Source organism: Falco naumanni, chromosome 5 (assembly GCF_017639655.2).
Source record: "Falco naumanni isolate bFalNau1 chromosome 5, bFalNau1.pat, whole genome shotgun sequence".
Lineage (NCBI taxonomy): Eukaryota > Metazoa > Chordata > Aves > Falconiformes > Falconidae > Falco > Falco naumanni.
Window position 1 is genome coordinate 32,824,124 of NC_054058.1, and position 12,274 is coordinate 32,836,397.

Genomic DNA, 12,274 nt, shown 5'->3' on the forward strand with positions numbered 1-12,274 from the left:
GATCAGTGCTAGTAACCTTCCTTCACACCACTGCCATCACTTGGAAAAACTCATTATTAAATACAGCTTCCAGGGACACATGCACATCCTTAGCTGTGTGGTGATACGATTCCCCATAAAGGTCTGTGCTAGGAGGAACAGGATCCTCTGCCAGTTTCTCTAGCCATCTCGTTATTATATCAGTTTCTCTTTTCCAGGATTAGTTTGGATTCGTAAATCCACAGATGTGCATACACATTGGCTTGTCATCCCTGTCTAGGCTTCTTCTAATCATCACGCTGCAGCCAACTTTTACATCCATAAGGGGGTAGTTTAAGAGGTAGTAGGGAATTACAGGTGTGTCAAGTACCCTGCAGAAAGTGAAGCAGGAGATGGATAGGGAAACACCTCAAAAGCCATAATTTGCCCCAAGTATGACTTCCCAGCTGACCAGGAATGACCCAACCCTGACCAGGAATCAGGTCCTGGAAAAAGTTACTTTGCTTTATTCTGCTTGTGTCCCTGCCCAGAAAGGTGACTTAGGATTACTTGCATGCTCTGTCTCCCATAAAAGATTGATCCAAGCTGAGTAAAAGTGCACCCACCCAAATAAAGGGCAACAGTAGATGCTACTATGCCTTCTGAGTTGTCCATAATACAATATAGACAAGAATCCTCACCTCATATATGCCAAAACTTGCAAAGGAAAAAGATACAAGACCCAAAAAGAGAACTCTGCAATGACCAGCTATCCTGCAATGGGCTAAGTTGGGTTGTATGTCTTGTAGCTCTTCTACCTCCCTCATTTACTGCTGCTGGGTCGGCCTCTATCTCTGCTGAGGGTGCAGTATGTGTGCAAGCATCCCGCTTGGGTGGCTGAGGCCTGACTGAGCATTCTCCCTCTTTGTGACCTGGTGTTGGGTACAAAGCTCAGAGAAGCACATCATGCCCATGATCCCCGCCAGCCATAACAGTACAGCAAAACCCACCAGCAACTTTACTGAAAGTCGATAGATGGGTAAGTGCATATACCGGGCCATAAGCTTTCATCTAACACTAAAACACTGAAATATCTAAAGCAAGTAAAGTCTGTGCTGAGGGACAACACTGCTGCCTCCCACTTCTAAGAAAATGAAAGCAGTTTTAAGGTTACCTCACTGCCCGTGCTTGATGGAAGAAATCTGCAGCCAGGCCCCAGCCCATGAGCTCTGCATAACTCATAGAGGCACAGAATGGCAAAGCTGTTTAATTTGGAAGGCACTTCTGGAGATGGTTTTGTTCAGTCCACCTGCTCTGACTGGGGTTGCCTAGAGCAGGGCCATGCTTGGTTGGGTTGTAAGTGTCTTGAAGGCAAGAGACTCTACAGCCTCTCTGGGCAATCTGTTCCAATGGTCACTTGCCCTCACAATGAAAGAGTAGCATAGTGTAGCATAGCACAGCATAGCGTGGGTCATCTCTGTTGGAAGAGATCTACAATGATCATCTAATCCAACTGCCTGACTACTTCAGGGCTGACAAAAGTTAAAGCATGTTATTAAGGACATTGTCCAAATGCCTCTTAAATACTGACAGGCTTGAGGCACCTACCTTCCTAGGAAGCCTGTTTCAATATTCAACTACCCTCTCGGTAAATAAATGTTTCATAAGGTTCCTGCAGCCACGGTCCTCCAACTCAGAAGACCAGGCAGGCCAAGGTCTATCAATATTACTAAAGACTGAGGCAAAACAAAGAACTGAACCTCTTCTTTCTCTCCACCCCTATTTGGCAGGTGGATCCCTTCTCTTCCTACTCATTCTTTATCCTCAAAAAGAGTCTTCTGGGTAAGTGAATTAGCTTGGTGGTATCTCAGTTCTCCCACCATGAGACAGAGGTGGGAATCTTTCTGCTGAGTGTGACTGCAAGGAAAGAAGCATGCTGTGAAACACTCAAATACTGGAGCAACGACAGGGTGTGGGCCATGTGTCCAGCATCATAGATGTCGATGTGACTGCTGTGATGAAGCAGTCATAGTACTGCCAGTAGGAGTTGCTGGGTACAACCAGAGTAAGTTCTAATGACACTTTCTAGCATGCTGTGTCTGTGACATGGCTTTTGTTGGAGCACCATTGCCAGGCTCTGGGCATGACTATTTTAATGAAATATGTTCATATATCAACTCCCTGCAGGAGTTTAATTGACATAAGGGAACAGAACAGAACATGAAAGAAATCTGTGCTGCAGAGTGACCCAAAGATAGATGGGGGTCTACTTACAAGCTCAGGTGAAAATTGGGAGAATAATGGCACCTATTTTGCAAGGTATTTGACTTATGAACCTATAACTCTTAAATCCTGGCAAAAGTGCTCCAGAACGAGTAGGAAATATGACAAATTTACTGCACACTAAGCATTCTTCCCCTAATGAAAGCAGGGTGGCTTCCCACACCTCCTTTTCCCCCTTCCTGCCATTCATCACCAAGTGGAGAAAAGTCAGAAGCTTCAAAGCACACAGGTAGAAATATGGACTTGACACCAGGTTTTACACCTCAATGTACTCTTTATTCCAGCAAAGGCTGCTTTACACTATCAGTCTCTCCATCAGTCCAATTCACATGATGGAGGAGGCAAAAAGGAGGGAAGAGATGGGATGTCAAGGAAGGTTTGTTTCAGAGGAGGTATCAGGGAGGAACAATTTCTGCAAAGTGTTTTGTAACCGTGGAGCAGGGCCACTGCTGGTTGCAGGCTGAGGTTACACACACTCCTATTGTTCATGCTAGACAAACCCATAGGACATGCAGCCCAGCTCCTTTTGCTACTGCTGCTACCGCTGGCTCCTCAGAGTGGCTTCAAACGCTGTCCCGTATTCCAGGGATGGTACCCAACCAAGCTGGCTGGGTCTAGAGAGCAGAAAGATCTGTTCTGAGAGGCAGCCAAGGAAGATGGACTGGAAAAGCTCTGTGAAGGCATTTAGAGATGGAAGTGCTATAGATGCCTCTTAGGAAACGGGAACCAGTAAAAGAAAGATGTGAGGCCACAGGGAGAGGAACAGAGTGAAAAGATGAGCGAGTGCAGTCAAAGTGAAGATTTGTTTGCTCTGAATTCACAAAGTATTTTGCCTGTACAGAGCCAAAGGAGTATAAAGTTTCAGTCTGGACTTGTTTTTAACACTTATTTTTTCTTGTCTTGGAAGAAGAGGCCTTTATAGCTTTACAGAAGAAATAAAGTGGTCTACCAGAAAGCAAGTGAGGCATGAAATGTGATAAGAACAAGGCGAGATCTGTTTACCAGGTACGATGAAGCCATAGTAATTAGCTCACCAACAGACAGAGACTGCTCTATCAAAAGGGAACATGATGCACAGAAGACCTTTACCGATGGAAACATAAGAAACTATTTCAAGGGGATCAAATTTAAACTCAGCTAACAAGAATTTAATGATGCTCTGTCATTAGTAATTCAGATAGCTCTTACAGAAGATCTCACCTCTATTATACAAACTTTTCCAGTCCATTTTATTATTCATAAAGTATTCATGTGGCCCCTTGCAGTGAACCCCAGGCTGACTGGGGATGGTACTGGTTAATGGGCATCCCGTTCATACTTACTTTGGATGAGACGTGGCCTTAGGCACAGTCACAAATGAAATTCTGTGATCTTTAAAAAGGACTCTTTGAGCTGAACAGGAAGTTTGGATGAAGGTCAAAACACAGGTCAGGATATAGAAGTTAGAAACTGTTGCTTCTGATCCACTGACATCCTGTGTGACTCTCAGTAAAGCATAAACTCTGCATGTATTCATTTCAAAAGCTGAAATAATGGTAATAGTTACTTACTTCAAAAGGCTTCTGTCATGACTAATCACAAAGATGTTTACAGAACGCTATCAAATTCTTGGGCAGAATACATCAGAGAAATGCAAAGTTGTTTATAATTGCGGAGAAAAAACTATATTAAAAACATCAAGGTTGCAAACTCAAGCATTTGAAAGCTGGGAAATGCCAAAATTAAGGTCATCAGTGAAATCTTATTTTGGCTTCTCTGTTTGCCTGTGTTATAAGGTACATTACAATTATGACATGTCATTTCAGGAAAATATGTTGCAGCTGTAGAGCAAATGCTGTCCCTCTATTAACATATACATAGAAGGTAACATATACATATAGAGGTGACAGACTACCTTGTGGGGATGTGAGTTGAGTTGGCCAAAAAGGCAGGTACCCAAAAGTTTTCTATTGACAAAGAATTAAGTATTTAAATGTGTGAGATAAAACGTGATGCTGGAAGTATTCGTCCTGGTTTGTATGTTACACCAATGGAAAGCAACACAATGTACAGAAGTGTTATTGACAGAGATTAGTAGCACTTTGGCATTCAACTTTTGTTAGAATTTGTTTTTACTCATTTGTTTTAACTCATTCTGGTATTGCTTTTCCTTCTATTTGATCATTTTTTTGTTATGTCTGTGGCATCCCATACCGCTGCTTTTCTGTTTCTGTATCTCTTATTATGTTCCTCTCCATCATCCCTTCTGATTGCCCTTCCTCCTTCTCCTCTTTGTTTTATCCTCTCATAGACTTTCAGTTCTTCCTCAAAACCCAGTTTTTCTCCTCCCTTCTCCTCAGTTTCACTTAATCTTACTGTGTTATCTTACTGTCATCTCTGCTACAGCCCCATTTATGCCCTTCCAATTCCCCAGCTCAACACCTTCAGATAAAAACTAATATGTCTGGCAAGAACTGTGGCAACAGATCAGCATCACTTTGATTACAAACTGCACTGTGGAATTGAGAAAAGATCCAAAATCAGAGAGAAAAACCAACAGATAGCAGAGGCCAGGAGGGTTTGCAGATACCACTGAGCTCAATGAAGCATCTCCCTGCAATCCTGGCAGTTGTGCAGCCCAAATGGCCAGGTAGAGCCTGTGCAAACTGGAAGGAGGCCACCCAAAGCTCTGCCTCTTCTTCCTCCTCAACAGTATTTCTGTATGGAAACACCCAGAAGAAAGTTAGGCTGTTAGAGAAGAAATACAAATCAAAGCTGAGTGTAGTGAGCAAACCTGATAAGAAATACTGCAAAGGAAATTAAATTTCAAAGAGAGAAATGGGTTAACGTTAAACCTCTCACACCTAGGCAAATTTTTCATGTCAATTAAGCTGAGATAGGTCTATTAGGTTTCACTGCAGTTACAACACTGTACATGACATCAGAATTGTCCTGTAGTATTTTAAATATTATCCCCCTTCCCCACCATGCTCTTCTTACAGCATGAAAGTGTCTGTCTAAAGGACAGGAGTCACATTTGCACGACCCAAATAACAGAATTCAAAGTGTGCTAATGATCCAAGCTGTTGCATTTGGCATTTTGAAAGGGCAGTGCTAGGATCTGAGATTATGGGCACAAAGACAGACTTAAGCAAATCAGATTCACAGAAATATTCCCATACAGCCCACTAACTTGAATTACAATGTTTCTAGAGGTGACATTTAGCTAACTATAGCATTTGGAGCAAAGGGACATGGCTTCTTAAGACAGCTTTTTCTTTGGCTCCCTGAAATGGTGTGCATGCCCAGGACAGAGGGATAGAGCCCACTGTGATAAATGAAGTAGAAACCCCAGTAAAAAGCATCAGGTTGTTTCACATTGGATTAAACATTCCTTTTTTTTGTCTCATTGAAGAGTATTGTCTTTTTACCAGGCTGAGAAACCAGACTGGGTCTGAGATGAAACACTGATTGCATTGTGCCACCCACAGAATTGTCCAGGAAAAAAAACACAATTCAGGTTTACAGCCTGTCTTACCTCAACTTACTCAAGACATGCAAGTCACTAGAAAGCATCACAAAGCATATTTACACTTGCAGGCTTGTGTGTCCTTCAACAAGCCCAGTGCAGAACTCTTCTACTCTTTTATTCCAGGCACGAGCAAAATTCCTGTCAATTGTACCAGATAACGTGGCGGTGCTGTAATACAGTTTTATTTGGGATAGTTGTACAGACAGGAATTAGTCCATTTGGCTCATTGAGAATCCCAACTGACTCAGATTCCCTCGGAGTGTTACCACAATAACCTGCGTAAAACACATTGCAACCACTGCTTAAAGTACCTGCAGCTTTATGGTGTCTGCAGGTAATCCGATCACTGTAGCTGTAAATGATATAAAGAGCTTGGGACACCCTGATCTGAAGAGGTGTGCTGTTCCTGTGCCAGGATGCATGTAAGAGAGAATCATCAGGCAGATGGACTGAGCCCGATTCCCTTTTCTTCTCCAGCAGGAGGAAACTGAAACAAAGCCCAGCAAAGACTTCCCTGGAACTTGCCCAGTCCATAAACTATGACCTGGCATCTTGACACATATCATCACATCCTGAACCTTGTTCCTCCCTAAGTGCTCTCTTGTTCCCACAAAAAAGGCTCCAGGCTAGATATTCTCAAACGATTTGGCTGACAAAACTTGGTCTTCTCTCATTGCTTCCACCACAAGCTGCAGCAGCAGAAATCCCCACTATGTACCTCATCCCAGAAACATCCTCCTCATCCTGGCGCAGAACTCTCCAAAGGTGACAGGTATGGGACTGCCATCCCCTAGTGGGTACAAGTCTCAGAAAGGGCTTAACATCAGAAGAACATTTATCCTCTGGCCTGAATACATGGGAAATGGATGAAGTATTATGTTCTATATACTGTGGGGCATAAGCATACAAGTTCTGAAGCTCATTTGGCCATCTCCATGCTCCAAACCAGGCTTCCCAAGTTACCAATCACTTGAGAGAAAGCAGGCCCATGGTCCCAGGTGAACAGCTGTTCAGTCCTTGGGTCCTTTGCTAAGAACGTCTCTTAGTCAACCTTCTTATCCCCAGCCATGTCAGTCTGACATATCACTTACCCTCCTTCAATTGTTTCCAATGCACCCTCAGAGATTTCTCTCTACCTGATACAATCTTTCACCTGTTTGGGTTGTTAAACTGCCATGAGGTACTGAGGAAGGTGACCGATATTTTCCAGGAGTCTCTACTGGCAGAACAGTGGCTATAATTAACCATAACTCGTTTTTCTTCCTTCTGCCCCTTGCTCTCACTCACAGAGTGCAGGCAGCAGTGCACATCGTAAGTGCATGGCCCTCTGGATGAAGCTGTTGTCTTTGCTGAAACCAAAAACGGGAAACAACCCAAAATGCAACAGGAAACAAGCAGATAGTGTCAGATTAAAACAAAAAAAATCATTACAGTCATGATTTCCCCAACAGAACTATCTTCTGCTCCCCAAGGAACAGCTGTTTTCAGACTAGATTAGCATCACTTTACTGCTGACCCTTCAGAGTAAAGTTTCAGGACAGCTGCTCCTCAGGTTCTACGGGACTTACCGTCTGTATTTTCGTTGTTGCCAATCATCCTGAGTGCAAAATAACACTGAGCAAGCCATTGATTCCTGTTCAACATTAGCCACGAGAGGGATCTTCCACTTGATTCTCCAGGCATCCGTGTCACACTGAGAACCACTGAAGAGAGATGCTGAGCTGAAAGCAGTGCATCTTAACTTGAAGAAGTTGAGATTATGGGCCATGTTCTTTGTTGCTGTTACGTCTCCAAGGTCCATCAGCTGATGTCCAGCAGAGGGTAATATCCCAAATACTCAGGGAAAGAGATCAACTGATCCTATCTCTCCTGCTTAGCTGGCAGGAGCAGGAACAAAGCCATTGTCAAGCAATATTATTGTATGAAATAAAGCCCCAAAGTAAGCTCCACTCCACTCCCCTAGTTTGGCAGTTTGCTTCACCACGGGAGCACCACCATCAATCACAACAAGAATGTATCGCTCTAACAGACAACTTGTTACGAGACTGTAAAGCAATTGCAAGTGTCATGCTTTTTGGTATATCTAAGCACAGACATTAAGGGTTATAGTAGATTATTTGAGGCTATTGCAGTGCCAGATATGCAAACCAGGTAGTTTCATGCCCACATCAGGGGTTTCTGCCTCCCCTTGCAGGGTTTTCCTTTCAACTGGAGAATGCAGGGGGCGCCTCCTCCCAGTTCATTTAAGGGACTGGCCTATGTTTCACTTCAATGCTTCACGATAATTCTCTGAGCGTGAGGTACTTAACAGTTACTTTGTCCCCATATCTGTCCAACTCCATTATCTTGGACTATGCTGATACAGCTCACCTGTTAATGGGCTCCATCTGAATTAGATCTAGGTTCTCAGCCCTGGTCAGCAAGGACCTTCACCTACAGTGGTTCTTTCCCTGTCGAGCATCCTTCTCAATCTTTTACCAGTAGTGGCTTGAGACATTTTTTCAGCTTCTTTTCATCCCTGCTCTTCTCCTAGGTTTTTGCTTCTTGGCCCAGTTTTGCAAGATGACACCACCAAGGGTGTTTATTTTGGTGCTGATAGCTACACCTATTGCACCAGCCCCACTGGGAGCTGAGCACTGTTAAGTATCAACAATGTCTGTTGGTTGCATTTGATGAGTGATGCCCACTGTTTTCACAGCTACTCTTGCCTTCTCCTAATGTTTGGCTGCTCTGCCAGCCAGAGGTGTCCGCAATGTTTCATTGGGGAGACTTTGGAAGTCAAATTGAAGAAGGAACACTGTAGCCAGTAGCATTATCTGGCTCTGCTTGTGAATTGCGCGAAATACTTTCCACCCAGCCTTTCCTCTGTGTTCTTTCCTAAGTTCATTAGCTCCAGTGAAAAAGCTCGTGCAACCTATCAGACAGCAGCATGAGCCCTTTTCTGGTGGAGGGACATGATGCTTAGTGAGGGAAAAAGAAAAACTCAGTCCCTGGGACTAGTTTAGCTGTTGTGCTGAGAGATGGCAACAGCTCATAAAACAGCCCCTCCATTTCCATTCTGCACCCGTGAAATCTGGCTTACACTTCTTTTTGCTCCTGTATCTCATTTGAGACATCCATATTCTCCTGGGAAGATACCAGCTCTCCACAGACAAGACTGCAAAATGCAATGTGTGTGGTCTAATAAGGGGAGAGCAATAAAGAATCTTCTTAGGGCTGTTGGTGCTGTGAGCTTTGTTCTTTTTTAATGCAATCCATCCAGGAACAGTGCCCCAGAAACTTAGGCAGGAGCAGAAAGAAAGTCATTAACCAGTACATTGAAATTAAATAAAACTGAGAAAAAGCTCTTCCAGCTTCCTGACTCCATCCAAAGGGATCCTGCCCTACTTAATCAGCATTTTACACCGCAATGGTTAAAATTTGGTAGCTGACATTAAAGACACCAGCTAACGTTTCCATGTGGTTGCTAGCACAGGGGGCAATGATGTCCCTTACACAGAGGGGCAATAACTTTTGTACTGAGAGAAAGAAGAGGAAGACAAGGCCGAAATGACACTCGCAGGGGAGAAGCAGGTGGAACAAACTGTCAAATACAGAAGGGTGAAGTTGGACCCTTCATGCTGCCACCAGAGGAGCAGGAAAGCAGAACCGTCATTGGGCTACCCATCATACAGAGGGAAGGAGAGACTGATGAGCACGGCAAGAAACCTGGCAAAGTCCTGAAAAACCCTGTGTGCCCACGTGCCCAGCATCACCCACCCGCAGCACCAGGCAGCACAGGGCAATGCCAGGCCCCCTGTGCACCAATTCACTCACAAAAGCAGTCAGGGGTGGCCCTGCTTGCCAGCCTGTGTCCCCACACTGTCTGAAAACTGTGAATTAAATAGGATATTTCCTGTTTGCAGACTTGTGACACTAGTCCTGACTCTGCTCTTTCCCTGATACAGCCCTGAACAGCTCTATGTGCCATGAGGTGGGCAAACAGGGACCTGTAAGCTGCCTCTCTGACCCACCGAGTACAAACACTTTTTGTTTATTGAGTACAAACACTTTTTGTTTTTAATCAGTCTTGCATCCCATGCAATTGGCTTTCTTGACTCACTTGCTATGCCCAATGGTCTGAGTTATTATCCACCATCTTTCAGCTATGAGGCAGGTAAGTGATAAGCAATTTTGTGCTGCATGATTTCCCTGTAGTTTTAGAGTATGCCTGGTTAAGCCTTTAGCACTGGACTGTGCAGCTTGACATCATTAATGCCTTCAGAAAGATACCAAGCACAGCTGCAGTCTTGACTAACAGGGTGGAGGACAGAGGTGGGTACTTACATACCCACCTAGGAGCTACAGTCCTGGGTCATTTCGCCTCTCCCATCAGTTATTTCCAAAAGTAAAACAGTCAAGTTTTGAACTGTTGCAAGAGTTTTCATACATTGAATAATAATCAAATACTGCCTGCCTATGACCATAAACTTCAGGTCAAAGCAACTGTGCTGGTCTTGGCTGGGAGAGAGGTAATTTTCTTCATAGTAGCTAGTATGGGGCTATGTTTTGGATTGTGCTGGGAACAGTGCTGATAAAACAGAGATGTTCTTGTTACTGCTGAGCAGTGCTCACACAGAGCCAAGGCCTTTTCTGCCCCTCACCCCACCCCACCAGCCAGCAGGCTGGGGGGGTCACAAGAAGCTGGGAGGGGACACAGATGGGACAGGTGACCCCAACTGACCAAAGGAATATTCCATACCATATGGCATCATGCTCAGCGCATAAAACTAGGGGAAGAAGGAAGCGGGGGGTGTTCAGAGTTACAGTATTTTGTCTTCCTAAGTAACTGTTACATGCGATGGAGCCCTGCTCTCCTGGAGATGGCTGAACACCTGCCTGCCCATGGGAAGCGGTAAATGAATTGCGTGTTTTGCTTTGCTCGTGTGCATGACTTTCGTTTTACTTCTTAACCTGTCTTTATCTCAAGCCATGAGTTTTCTCACTTCTACTCTTCTGATTCTCTCCCCTATCCCATGGGGCAGGGGGAGCGAGCAAGTGGCTGTGTGGTGCTTAGTTGCCAGCTGGGGTTAAACCGTGACAGCAATACAGACTGCTTTATGTAGCGACAGGAGCAGACCACAGCTGAGAAATGAGGGCAGGAGGGCTGGTGTGCAGAGAGAGCACATGAAAGAGCAGAAGAGTGCCTGGGCTTGCTGGACTCCCAGAAAGGGTGGGGACTGGGATGCCAACAGGGAAGGAATTCAGGCAGGTGCTTGGGCAGAGCAGGGCTGTGATGGGTGGGCGGTTGCAGAAATTTCGCTATGGGTTGGATGACTTTGCACAGCCTTGGTAAAGGCTATGCACTACTGTGAAGAACCTGGCTCAATCTCCTTTCTAACCTCCTACTAGACACAAGGGGGCTGTGGTTAGGTCCCGCTGAAGCCTTCCCTTCTCCAACTGAGCAAGCCCAGCTTCCTCATCTGCTCCTGGCAGAACAAGAGTTCCAGTCCCCAATTCACTCCAGTTTATTACTGTCCAGGCTCAAAACTGGATGCAGTATTTCAGATGTGGCTTCATGAGTGCTATGTGGAGTGAGATAATCCCTCCTCTTGACTTTGTTGGCTGTGCTGCTATTGATACAGCTCAGGAAGCTGGTGGACATCCCTGCTGCCAAGGTCATTGCTGGTTCATGCTCAGCTCACTGCTTACCAGGGCCCCTGGGGTCTTTTCAGCAGAGTGCCCTCAGGCTGGCAGTCCCAGCCTGTGTTGCTGCACCAGGCTCTTCCTTCCCAGCTGCTGCACTGGGCACTTCTTGAATTTCTTAAGGTTTCTGTTAGCCCGTCCCCTCAGCCTGTCTAGGTCCTGCTGGATGGCCACCCTGCCCACCATTGTATTGACCTGCTCAGTTGCCATCATCACTTTTGTGTCACCTGTGAACATTATGAACTGTGAACACCTTGTCGCCTCCTGCAGGTCACTGATAAAGATGTTAAACAGGGCAGTGCCAGGAAAGACCCCTGCATTACTTCACTAAATTTTGGCCTCCAGGTGAAGTACAATCCACTAACCACTTCATTGCACCAGCCTCTCAGCAGAGGTTGGCACACACGGGCAGGGACTTCCTGCCCCCAGGTGTCTGGTGAGGAAGCAGGACAATCTCCTTACCAGTTTCCTTCTTTCCATTTCCTTACCTTTCTCTTCCACATCTTCTGTACAGTGAAGAGAAAGTAATCAGGCTGAATAATCCATTGCTAAAGCCTGGGATTTTTTCCTGTTGAACAGCCTGGAGACAATAACATTTAGGAACCCTTCGCACATGTCAAATATGGATTTTAGTATAACTGAGGCATTTCAGCTAGTTGGCTTTTTTCAAGTTACTGACACATTCACAAACCAGTTAACCTCAACCTATTCCAGCTAATTCTAAAATGGGCTAAGCCCCCTTTCCGACATCACAAGATTCTATGTACATGCAAGATGAATGTTCATGGGACACCAAGTATGACAGCCTTTGGTGAAGGGCTTCAGTATTTGCTTCTC